General features: G+C 45.4%; 1 protein-coding gene across 2 annotated transcripts in view; it reads left to right on the forward strand.

Moving 5' to 3' along the window:
• LOC146789947 (anion exchange protein 2-like) overlaps positions 1-12,259 on the forward strand; it is a 2,390,686-nt gene that overhangs the window by 453,378 nt on the left and 1,925,049 nt on the right. For both annotated transcript variants that reach the window (XM_085628246.1, XM_085628245.1), the window contains exon 4: positions 8,286-8,355. The gene's annotated coding sequence lies outside the window, so the exon portion shown is untranslated. The remainder of the gene's footprint in view (positions 1-8,285; positions 8,356-12,259) is intronic.

Here is a 12,259-nt window from a genome sequence, read left to right on the forward strand (position 1 = left end):
TTTTCGCACATTATTAAACCTTTGTTGGCCCTTTTGACTAAAGACACTCCGATGCCCCTCCCATGGACTACTGAATGTCAGAATAACTTCCAACAGTTACGCCAAGCTCTTTGCTCTGCACCAGTATTAGGAACTCCAGACTACAATAAGACTTTCACACTCTATGTACACGAGAGGGAAGGTTGTGCCCTCTCGGTTTTAACACAGACACACGGTGAGAAACAACGTCCTTGTGCATATTTTTCAGCTGTTCTTGACCCAGTAGCTTGCGCGCTTCCTGGATGTTTACGAGCGGTGGCAGAAACGACTGTATCTATACGTCAGAGTGAAGGAATAGTTTTGTCATACAAACTGCTTGTGTTAGTACCCCATTCAGTCGAAGGTTTGCTAACGAAAACACAGCATTTGACTAGTGCTCGCTTGACAGGATATGAATTGACACTTTTGGCCCCTCATATCACATTGGAAAGATGTTTGACCTTAAACCCTGCTACAGTATTGCCATTTCCAGCTACTCCGTCTCAGTCGCAAGAGTTACATGATTGTATATTCCTCACTGAAGAGCAAACAAAGGGTCGCGTTGACCTACAAGATACACCTCTCTCTAGTGTTGATGGGGAGTTATGGGTTGATGGCACGTGTTTGAAGTTGCCTGATGGCACTACATCTGCTGCCTATGCGATTACAACCCTTCAGACAGTAGTTGAAACAGCTTGTATCCCACAGAAGTTGGCCCAAGCGTCCGAACTGATTGCACTGACGAGAGCATGTGAGCTTAGTACAGACTTACTTGTTAACATTTTTACCGACAGCCAGTACGCTTTTGGGGTGGCACACAATTTTGGTCGCTTGTGGAAGGAAAGGGGCTTCCTCACCTCACACGGGACACAGATAGTGCATGGAGAATTAGTGCATAATCTTCTTACTGCCCTAACCCATCCTACGAAAGTGGCAATCGTTAAGTGTAGTGCACACAAGAAAGTGACTGATAAAATAGGGGCAGGTAATGCCTTTGTGGATCACACAGCCCTTGAGACCGCAATGCAGCGAAGTACCGCATCCATGTATGTGGTGAAGTCACAAGCTGAATGTTGGCATGATGCCAGGCGAGAGGTGCTGGACAAGCAACAATCTGCCTCTGCTGACGAACTAGACCAATGGTCTAAAGAGGGAACACTGGATGATGAGGGCTGCTGGAGGAATAAAGATATGACCAAATGCAAGTTACCCACAGCCTACTTATACCCCTTAATTCACATGGCACATGGGCTGGCACATGTTGGTGCATCCTCAATAGCAAAACAACTTATGCAAGTTTGGGATCATCCTGATATTGCCGGCACTGCTAAGAAGATAGTCCAGTCTTGTCTGGTCTGTCTTCAGTATAATCCTGGAAAGGGAACGCTAATTCCAACAGGAGGGTTTGCGACACCAACTGCACCTTTTGAGGTCCTGCAAACAGACTACATTCAATTTGAGTGCTGTAACAATCTAAAATATGTCTTAGTAGTGGTTTGTGCCTTCAGTAAATGGGTGGAGGCGTATGCTACGAAGGATAATACAGCTCTCACGACAGCGAAAGTTCTCCTAAAGGAGCTCTTTCCTCGATTCAGCATTTGTCGAGTCTTATGGAGTGACAACGGACCTCATTTCATTGGGCAAGTTGTTGAATATGTAATGAAAGGATTGGGGATTAAGCAGAAATGTCATGCCGCTTTTCATCCACAATCAGCAGGCTTGGTGGAGCATTACAATTCCACCCTGAAATTGAAATTGGCTAAAATACAGGCTTCCACGTATTTGAAATGGCCTGATGCACTGCCCCTAGCTCTGCTTTCTATCAGCTCGATACTACATACACGATCTGGCCTTACACCGCATGAAATAGTCTTTGGAAGGCCCATGAATATTTGGGAGGTTCCTAAGCCTCGTCCTAGACATGACCCCCATGTGCTGATGAGTGACTATTTGGCCCAGTTAACTGACAGCTTGTCTTCTATTTATCAGCAGGTAGGGGAAGCTCTTCCAGACAGGTCGCAGTGTGAAGGCCATGATCTGCGGCCTGGAGATTTTGTGCTGACAAAATAGTTTCAACTGACCAGTTCCTTGGCACCTCGGTGGCACGGCCCAGAGCAAGTCCTCCTGTCTACCAGAACTGTAGTGCGAGTGACCAACCGGAATAATTGGGTGCATGCCACCCATTGTCGAAAGGTTCCGCATGCCCTCGTGAGCCCAACTGCGTTGACAGATCACCGCAACATCCTGGTCACCGAGAAAGGACGAGCTGCGTCACACGAAGGACCTGAGGAAATTTTCCCGGACCACACGATCCCTGGTACATCTAGATATCTGCTTCTATCCGGGTACAAAGACACTTTATCGCAGAAAGAGACTATTTGAGCCACTGTCCTGGGTGCTTAAAGACTGACTACAAAGGGGGGTGGCCTTTTAGTGACTACTCGTCTCAACGTTAGTGAAGAAACCAACGCCTGCCCACCATTTGTGTTGTTGTTTGCCAAAGAGATGAACATGCCTGAGGAGAAGAAATCGAATGCTGCAAAAGTCGGTAGCAAATGTTCAATGTTCGTTATTGGACCAACTTTGATTGCTGTCATTATTGCTGTGATAATGTAGGTTGTGGAGGAAGTAGTTCCGGCTCGAAACTTACTGACTGCTACTACTCCTGTCCCCACCAAACATTATTATTTCACTCTTCCCTATCAAGAAGCATCGAATGTCATATCTCAATAACACTTTCATACAAATGTTGCATCATACTCATAATGCTACGAACACTACCAACTGCTGGGTATGTGGAATGATGCCAGCCCATCAGAAGAAGGGAGGAACGCCTTTCAATCCCTTGCCATTTTCGCATAATGGCTCCTGTAGAGCCTGGTTTGCACTGTTGTGGGCCTATGAAATCAGTAATATTACTCTAGCTGATGTAGGAGGACTTAATGCGAAACTAAATAAGGTTTGTTACCCCGATGAGGAAGGGGATCCACAAGCCAAAGAAACTGTATTGGAAATGGAGGAGTATGGCAAAGGAGATTCCTCTACAAGCTATGTTTTCCCCAACACTCGAACGGCCAAGGGTAACGGGCCTCCTGTTATTGCTGTTACTATAGCCCGAGCAAATCTTTGTGTGAGCAGTTTTGGTAGTATCCCAGTGGGAAAAAGTGACTGTACTACAGTATTGAATATCGCTGGAATGAACAATAGCAGTTTTCTATCCTCACACAACACTTATTTCATTTGTGGAAGTAAAGGTTACTATAATCTACCAATTGGATGATCTGTAATATGTTATGTGTCCTTCTTGCTTCCTCCTGTGTTCCTAGCACCTGCATCTTATCATAAAGATCAAAAATTGTTTAATGACATTTATTTGAACCGATTCAAAAGAACTATAAATAATGACGAAGTGGATCAAACTGACACTGCATTACAGCAATATGTTGACTTTAATTTGGGACTTTTTTTCTTCGTTGGTGCAGCTTTAAATAGCAGGAAAATAAGACGCTTGACCCATGTAGTAGAGACTGTGACTAATCAAACAGCAATGGCGCTTGGAAATATTACAGAAGAACTCCAAATTACGAGAATTGTGACTTTGCAAAATAGAATGGTTCTAGATGTAATCTTAGCTGATCGTGGTGGAGCATGTCACATTATTGGTAGTAGCTGTTGCGTGTTCATCCCTGATCATGCCCCTTCTGTTTATGATGCTATTTCCAAAATGCATAAAAGCCATTGAGATCCATCAAGACTCAGGAACAGGAACATGGACTTGGACTGGATGGTTCTGCAACATATTTTCTGTATGGGGTCTGAAAATATTGTCGGCCTTATTCATAATAATTGCAATTCTCTTCTCTTGTTGCTTTGTTCCCTCTGTATTTCCACTTGTACTGCTTGTTTACCATCTAAAACGACTATCCAAAATGCAAATGCCCGTTCAGCAATGGAATGAGAAATCTGTGATATGATGTTAATTGACATACATGATATTTAACGTATCCCTGTAAAAGTATAAGAAGGCATGGTCAAGATGGCGGAGAGATAAGATGTGTCTCGCCTTCTCTCCTCCAACCGCCGCACCACAAGCACTTGCTTTGGCCCTTACCCGCACTGGTGACAGCAGAAATGAGCCCTGCACTGCCTGGTGATCTCCGGCGATCCCTCTGTTGATTTTTCCAGGACCTCTGGTGAGCGTTGCTGCGACTTTTGGCTCGGGCCGGGTCTGGCCCTCTGCCGCGAACGGGCTGCTGGGGGAGGTGCTGCTGCGGCTTTTGGGGTCGGAGCTGGCGGCGCTGGAATCCGTGCCCCTGTGAATTGGCAGAAGTGAGCATCAGACCCCGAGGTACGTCTGACCCTGTGAGGCCATCAAGCAGCGAGAGCGGAGATCGGCGGCGATCCCTGCAGCCCAGGCCTGGTGCGGCATGGCAGCCTAATCGAGGAGCGTCCAGGGAACGCGGCCGCTCCCGAGAGGCCTTAAATCTCGAGCCACGCGCTGTGGCGATCCTGGTGACACATCACCCATAGACATCGCGAGACACCTTGGCCCAGCGGCGGTGAGTCAGCACTACGGCCCTTGCTACTTGGGGCCACCAGAGGGCCTTGATTGGGAGGAGCTCGACCTGCAAGGGGTGGTGGCGCTGGGGCAGGGCTGGTCCGGAGCGGGCCCATTACCTCTGTGCACCCTGTGTCTGTGGGTCGACTTCCCAGGCCTGAGCCCCTGCTTGGAGAGGCCTCCGGCTTCCATTCCTCAAGGGTGCATGGGTGTCAAAAGGGCACCCTGTTGCACCCCTGAAATAAGTATGTGTGCACATATGGCTCATATACATGCCCTAAGGGCATGTATGTGCACCACATGGCACTTTGAAAAATGCAGAAAAGTGCATTTTTCAAAGAAATCGCAAATTACCACCAACTTGAAGTTGGTGGTAATTTGCGATTTCTAAAGGCAAAATCGCACAACTTGGGTGCTTCCAGAATTGCATTTAAGGAATCGCAATTTGCGATTCCTTAAATGCATTTGCAGAATAGGGAATCGCAAATATTGCGATTCCCTATTGTGCAAGGGCCTTTTGGGATGATACATCCCAAAAGTCTTTTTCCCTTTCGCAAACAGGCCGATTCTGAGAATGGGAAAAAGGCTTCATACATATGCCCCCAAGCCCCGTAACCTTACCAGTCATCTGGCCGGTGTGATTTATATATCTCTGGAGACAGTGAGAGAGAAAAAATGTCTGTGGTTGTATTAGAAGGAGAGATACAGCACAGAGTCCTGTAACGAGTGGCCCGTTAATTCCATCAGAATTTAGAAATGGTGGTGCTGCTACCTGGGGAAATAGGAAATGGTACAGAAACACCGATTCTTCATGCATGTTATCCCTTAAAAACGTGTCATCTCCGTTCTGTCCGTGTCCCCGAGACCCCCAGTAATGGTAATTCCATGGAGATCATATAACGGAGATTATTCCAGGCCACTGGTAATGAGGCCCTTAGTAGTTTAGTACTGAAGTGACCTGGCTGGCACTCTAGTTTTGCCTTAATTAGCTCTCCAACAGAGATGGAACATGCCATTAAGCTGACCAGAACCCGAGGGGCTCAGATTTGATTATGTAAGTCAAGTTAAAATGAAGGTCCTGCTGGGTCTTAGGGTGTCCGGGGCAAAATACTGTAGATTTATTCCAGAAAGCTATAAATTAGTGGTCAGAGGCAAGAGTCATGAAGAACAATCTAAAGAGGAGTGGACATAATCATGCTAAGCCTGTGCAGTTTCTTTGACAGTCCTCCCCCCGCCCCCAAAAAGTTGGTAACAACGAGAAATGTGTTAGTAAATGTAATTGGTCACCATTGCACTGCTTCTGAGGCAGTTGAGTGGTTAAACACATCTGCTGCAGAGAGCTATGTTTATTCAGAAATATTACACTGATAAGGTACTTTTGGTCGTCAATGCACCTTCTGGAGAGATCTGTGTGCTTTTTATAGCCATACGTTCAAGAAACAGCTCACTCCTTAGTTAGGACTTTGGTTGCCAGGTGGGGAGACATGACCGCGGAGCCCAGCCAGCACCTCACCATACAGTATCTACACGTCATGGGGAGAGGCCGACGTCTGATTCGATGGTTTGCAGCGTCGTTACGGACACATACGGCGATCACCCTAGAGCCACTCAGGCATAAGTGGGAATTAGACCTGGGGAGACAGCTGGCAGATAAAGACTGAGAACGCATATTGAAAGGCCCGGTGCGTATACCTAGAAACATGCGCCACCGACAGATACAATTGTTCGTCATACACAGGGCGTACCTTACCCCTGCGGCCCTAAATAGCTACTTCCACTGCACTGACGCAGGGTGCCCTAGATGTGCTGAGCCGGGGGCTGACCTCATACATATGTTGTGGGGTTGTTGCAAATTACACTCCTACTGGCATGCAATTCATGAGTCCCTGCGTACTATAACAAGGAGTGACATACCTTTTGACTGGGTGGTCCACCTGCTGCATCACTTCCGCAGGACACCGACAACTAAGGTGACGTCTCGGTACCTGGATTTGGGACTTGCGGTCGCAAAGCGCCTCATAACTAGGAGGTGGAAGGCGCAAGACCCACCTCATCCGCAGGCATGGAGGCACTCGCTTGCTGCATGGGCCGGAGCGGAGGGGACTGCCATCAGACGGGAAGAGACATTAGGGTTGAGGAAGACGCCCATAGCTGCGCAGTGGGAGGAGTTACTCCGGGCGCTCAGACATGTGGAGGAGGCGGTCGGGGGGGGGGGGGGAAGGTGAATGCCGGCAGGTGGGGGGTCGACTTCAGGACGGGCAGCGGGGGATCCGCCAGAGTGACCTCGTAGGGTTCCACGCACGACTTACACCTAGACTAGGCGTTGTGAGAATACGCATCTAGACACGAGACTGTGAGTAACAACTTAGTCACTGCACCCTACCATGAGAGGAGGGGAACAGGCGGGTGGCGGGGACAGGGATGTGCATAACGGAGCTGGTCTAGATTGAGGTGGTTGAGGTTTTATGTGTTTTGTTTCACTATTATCTGTTGGAAGTAGATATGGATTCGGCTGAGGGACCCAATGGGACATTTTGATGTATTCATGTATGGGAGTAATGGGCTGTACCCAGAAATGCTTAAGAGCTGCACTATATAAGGGGTCCGAACAACTTGATGGAGTTACCATTCTACAAACTATTACGCAATTAGGTCCCTTTCATATTTGATATGTAATACTATTAACAATGAGTGTTATGACAAAGGAACTCATATGTAAGTAAGCCGAATCTCTGTAATTGTTTTTGAAATATTAATAAAACAGATTTTCAAAAAAAAAAATACGTTCAAGAAACAGCTTACACCCTTATGCATCAAGCCAAAATCCAGTCGGTAAAATACCGATTCCTTATTAGCTCCCGGTATTAAGTAAAAAATTCCCAATCCCAATGCATCAACCCAAAAGCAGAAATCGGTATTTAAGGAATCCTTAAATAGCGATTCTTTAAATAGGGATTCCTTAAATACCGATTCCTTAAATAGCGATTGCATTTAAGGAATCCCAAAGTGAGATTCCTTAAATGCAATGCATCAAAGTTAAAAAATTAGCGATTTCGCTAATAAGGGGAGCAAATTACCATGAAGATGAACTGCATGGTAATTTGCAAAAACTTTGAAAAATGCACTTTTGTGCATTTTTCAAAGTGTCATGTTGCGCACACACATGCCCTTAGAGCATGTGTGTGTGCAACATATGTGCACATATCATTTTCAGGGGTGCAACAGGGTGTCCTTTTGACACCCTGGCACCCTTGAAAGTGCTCCAGCTATTAGCGATTCGGTAATACCGAATCGCTAATACAGAATGGCTTTACATTCATTCCTATGGGCCTCCAAGCCCATAGGAATGAATGGGTAGGTATTCCTTATTACCGATTCGGTATTACCGATTCGGTAATAAGGAATGTTAAGGAATCGCTATTTGAATAGCGATTCCTACATGCATAGCCTTTTGCTATTCCTTATTAGCGATTCCTTATTTTTCGCTAATAAGGAATCGCAAATGCTAATGTTGATGCATATGCCCCTTAGTGAATTAATGTGCTGGGCTGCGAAGCACAGTTGTAATATGTAGGTCTTTTATGTATAAGAAAGCTTAGTCAGTTAATTCTTTTTTAGCTCAGGTACTTGCGTTACTAAGTGTTGTTGTGTGATTAGTTATTCCACTATTAGCTCTCTGTGATTGTAAAAATCTCCTTTCTCTTTCTAGAGGCTTGTTTGTTTAGTTGACCAGGATCGAAACTATAACCGGAGAATTCTCACATCCTCCAGCTCAGGGGGTAAGACAACACCTTCAAAGTTTATTTAAACACTAACCTGTTTTTAAGTATGATAACCTTAGCATAATGTTTACAAACCTGCTGTATTGTACTTTGATTTTTCTACATTTCTGTTTTTCTGTGTGGTAGTGTGATTTACAGCATCTAGATTTTGACAACAATTCTTTGTATAGCAAATTTGATTGTCATTTTCATAAGCACAGAGTAATATCCTGTTGTACAGCACACGGGCGTCGATTCACTAAAATCCCAGAGGTAGTGGATGTGACATCATATTCCCTTAGACCTTAATGATGTCACAAGAAGTGACACCAGATGACCTTTGACCCTGAGTCATCCCAAGAAGTGATGTCACACGATCCTAATCCTAATTGCACAATTATTATTCTATATTCTTCTAGGGGAGAACTGACATAGGCTCCGAAAAAACACTCACTAAATATTCAAGTCCTTTCATGGCGTGCCTACCTAATGAAACATGACAGTCCACATGAGTTCACCCAATTATGTTTTAAAATGTCCTGTGGGCGCCCCCTTATGTAAAAAAAAAAGTACCTCCATTGCACGGACCAGCATTTTACTGCGATGGACCTTTTTGCCCAAACATTACATACATAATGCCAGTGCCAGAATGTTCCTAATACTGCTCCTCTTGTACTATGGATGTCCCTTGTGTCAAAGGTTTTGTCTGATAAATATGTTGTGGATTACAATTTGTCATGGGTAGCCCCATGACATTGCCACAGTTGTTTTCCCATCTGTCAAGAATTTCCTCCAATGTGCCATCACCAGCAATTTGCCACAGTTGCTACTATGCCAAGGATTTCCTCCTGTTTGCCAGTGCTGGCATTTTTTCATGGGTGCCCCATGCATGCCAAAATTTACCTGCAGTGTGCCAGCAATAGCATTTTGCTGAGGGTATCCCATCTGCAAGTATGTTCACCAGTATGCCATTGGCAACATTTTGCGATGGGTGCTTCTATACACCAAGAAGCATGCCAGGTCCAACAGCAAATTTGCAAGCATAACAACACAGGTTCACTTACATTCACTTATTCACACTCATTCTCTCATTAGCACTCAGTTGCACCTATTTATTTTCACCAAGTGTCTTGCACTCACTCTCACTCTGAATCACTCATTTGCACTCTCTCTGACTAACTTATAATTACTCACTCATTTTGACACATACCCACGATCTCACATGCAAACATACATGTTCACACATATACACACTCTCTCACACAAACTCACTCTCGCCCACATGCATGCACACAGCATACATTTAAAGCCATTATTTTTCTTACCTCAGATGCCAGTGAAGGTCCAGATCGTGCTGCTCGAATTTTTAATATACTAATAGTGAATAATAAACTATTATTCAATATTAATGTAATAGAAATGAGCAGAAAACAAGTTTAGAGCCTGACTCTGATAATGCGAGACACCCTGTGTTTTTGGCACTGATTTTGCCACTTCTTAGTCCAGGGGTAGCATGGGGCAAGCTAAATGACATCCATGGTACAGCATGCATCCTCCTCATGGCCTTTCAGGCCACTTGTCGATTGCCTTCGGGTTGAATTCTGTTTGTCGATATATAAAAAGTTAAAGGAATGTAACAGCCCAACTCATCATCTCCCCTTATTCCTACCCCCCTCACACGACACCTAGTCATTATGCATCTAATCATTATAACATTCCAGGGATTCTTCCTTCGCTGTTGTAGTGGATCCCTTCCCCATCTAAGTCAATTAGATTTGTGGCTGGGCCGCAGTCCCATTGATTGAGTCTAACATGGGATAGAGTGCCTTCTCATCAGGGTTGTAAAGTAGGGCAACAGAGGGGCCTCATTTGTAGGTCTCGCCTGAGCCAGCGCATGCGCTGCTCTGGCGAGACATTTAGTTAGTGGGCTTTTAAAAGTCCTACCACAGCTTTTTGTGTGGCATTCTACGTGCGGTTACGCTAGCAGGCATGATCAGAGGCGCCATCTGGCTTTCCTCTCGCTCTCCTGCGCGCGCGCCTCGCTCTGACTCTCTGTCTTGCTCGCCCCACTTTTTTTTCTTCCCTCCGGTAAAGCAAAGCTTCTCCTATCCCTTCATTTTTTTTCCAGTTGTAATTATTTTCTTAAATATCCGACCCTTAGTCGGTGTGATTTTAGCATGCGTGGCATGTGCATTTTATTGAACTGTTGCCACAGAGTTTATATAAAAATATCTTCTGAAAATGTAGCTTTGAAGGGTTTGGGGAGCAGCAGCGTTGAAATGACATGCGGCAAGTGTCGCTGTGTATTGTCGTTGTTGGTACATGACATCTCTCCTCTGAAAACGCGATCCGCTGTGTACTCAGACTGCAGATGACTGTCAGGCATAGAAGTTGTTCGCTAACGGATTACCACGGCCGCTTCGGGTCCCCGCCATGCCCGCATTGGTATTGGTTTCAGAAATTTAGGGGCAGTAAGTGTTTTGCTGCCTGCGCCTTGCATCTCGTTAACAAGAGCCCCAGACTCGACAGTACTGAAAACTCTAAGCTCTGTACATTATTCATCACTCTACTTCTGAATCTTGTTTCTGTGTGTTAACCAATAAGACATATTTTCCTCTTCACTTCAGATACCTTTGTGACTCACAGCCAATATGGCAAACTCTCGAATCCAAAAGTCTCTGAAAGAGGTGCCCTTTTTCGACACAGTAGCTGAGTTTTAGGTCGAAGCCTGCAGGCAGCGTGCATGCGCTGTCGCTATGGCGACGATTTATTGTGTTAAAAATAAAATGCAGAATGGGCTTTTAGCCTGCCCGCACTTACCATAGGTTAAGAGCATGGTGACTTTCTAATTCGGCAGAAGTCACCATACCTCACTTCCTGTGGCTTGAGTGCAGCACCGCTCAATGGTGACTTTCGTTTGCTGCCTTCTAATTCGGCAGAAGTCACCATACCTCACTTCCTGTGGCTTGAGTGCAGCACCGCTCAACTACAGATCAATTAAACTTAATTAGTCTTCCTCCGCTGCAAACGGGGGGCTAATAAAGAGTAAGTGCTGGCAGGAAGTGGCGCCGTTTCCGATGAAAGAGCCCCATAGTTTTCTTTCTGGGAGGAGTTTCTCCTGTTGCTCTATGCTGATTGCTGCGCACTATTTGTATTTTTCCTCACAGTTCGTTATCAGTTGGGAGGTCTTCGGAATGCTTTTGTTTTTGCACTTTAAATGAAAAGCGTTTATCGCCGAGGTAGATAATCATTCCTTCATTGAGGGCAGAGGGCAAACAACAAACATCGCTGGGGTGCAATTTCTATGCAGTCATGCCCCTGCCCGCCGTAGCCTCACTGTGTGTCCTGCAGACAGCCCGCTCCTTTAATTGCCCATTTCCTCTCAAGGGCTCCTCGACCCTGGCGGCATAGCCTCTTTCCAGGGAAAGGAGCTCCTGGGCAGTAGCTCCTGTGTGGTGCAGCCCCCGGGTGGCAGACGTTTCCTGAACTCAGGTCTCTGCGTGCACTCTAAATTGCTTCAGGACCGTCAGTTCTCTGCTACACACACACATGGCATGGTTGCTCTGTGCTCAGTGTGTGTTGGGGGTGAAATATTTTGTCTGGTTTTCATTCAAAGGTGGGAAAGTACATCATACTTTTTATGTGTAAACATGAAGCTGTATACCTAAATATGTAATGCGTTTACTTCTATTTTAATGTAAACATGCTTTTTTTATTTTGTAACATTTTTATTGGCATTTATAGTTTATCTTGACAAATAGCAATAATAGGATACGTTCAGTTGAATTGCATGTTACATCTCATACCACAGAATAACGCTATTCAGAAAAAGAGGGTTGGTCGAGAGACATTTTGTTAACCCTGGGGTCTCCGGTTGTGTGCATGCCACATAAACAGAAATATAACACAACAAGAACTGGGG

This window comes from Triturus cristatus, chromosome 10, assembly GCF_964204655.1.
Source record: "Triturus cristatus chromosome 10, aTriCri1.1, whole genome shotgun sequence".
NCBI classification, from domain to species: Eukaryota; Metazoa; Chordata; class Amphibia; order Caudata; family Salamandridae; genus Triturus; species Triturus cristatus.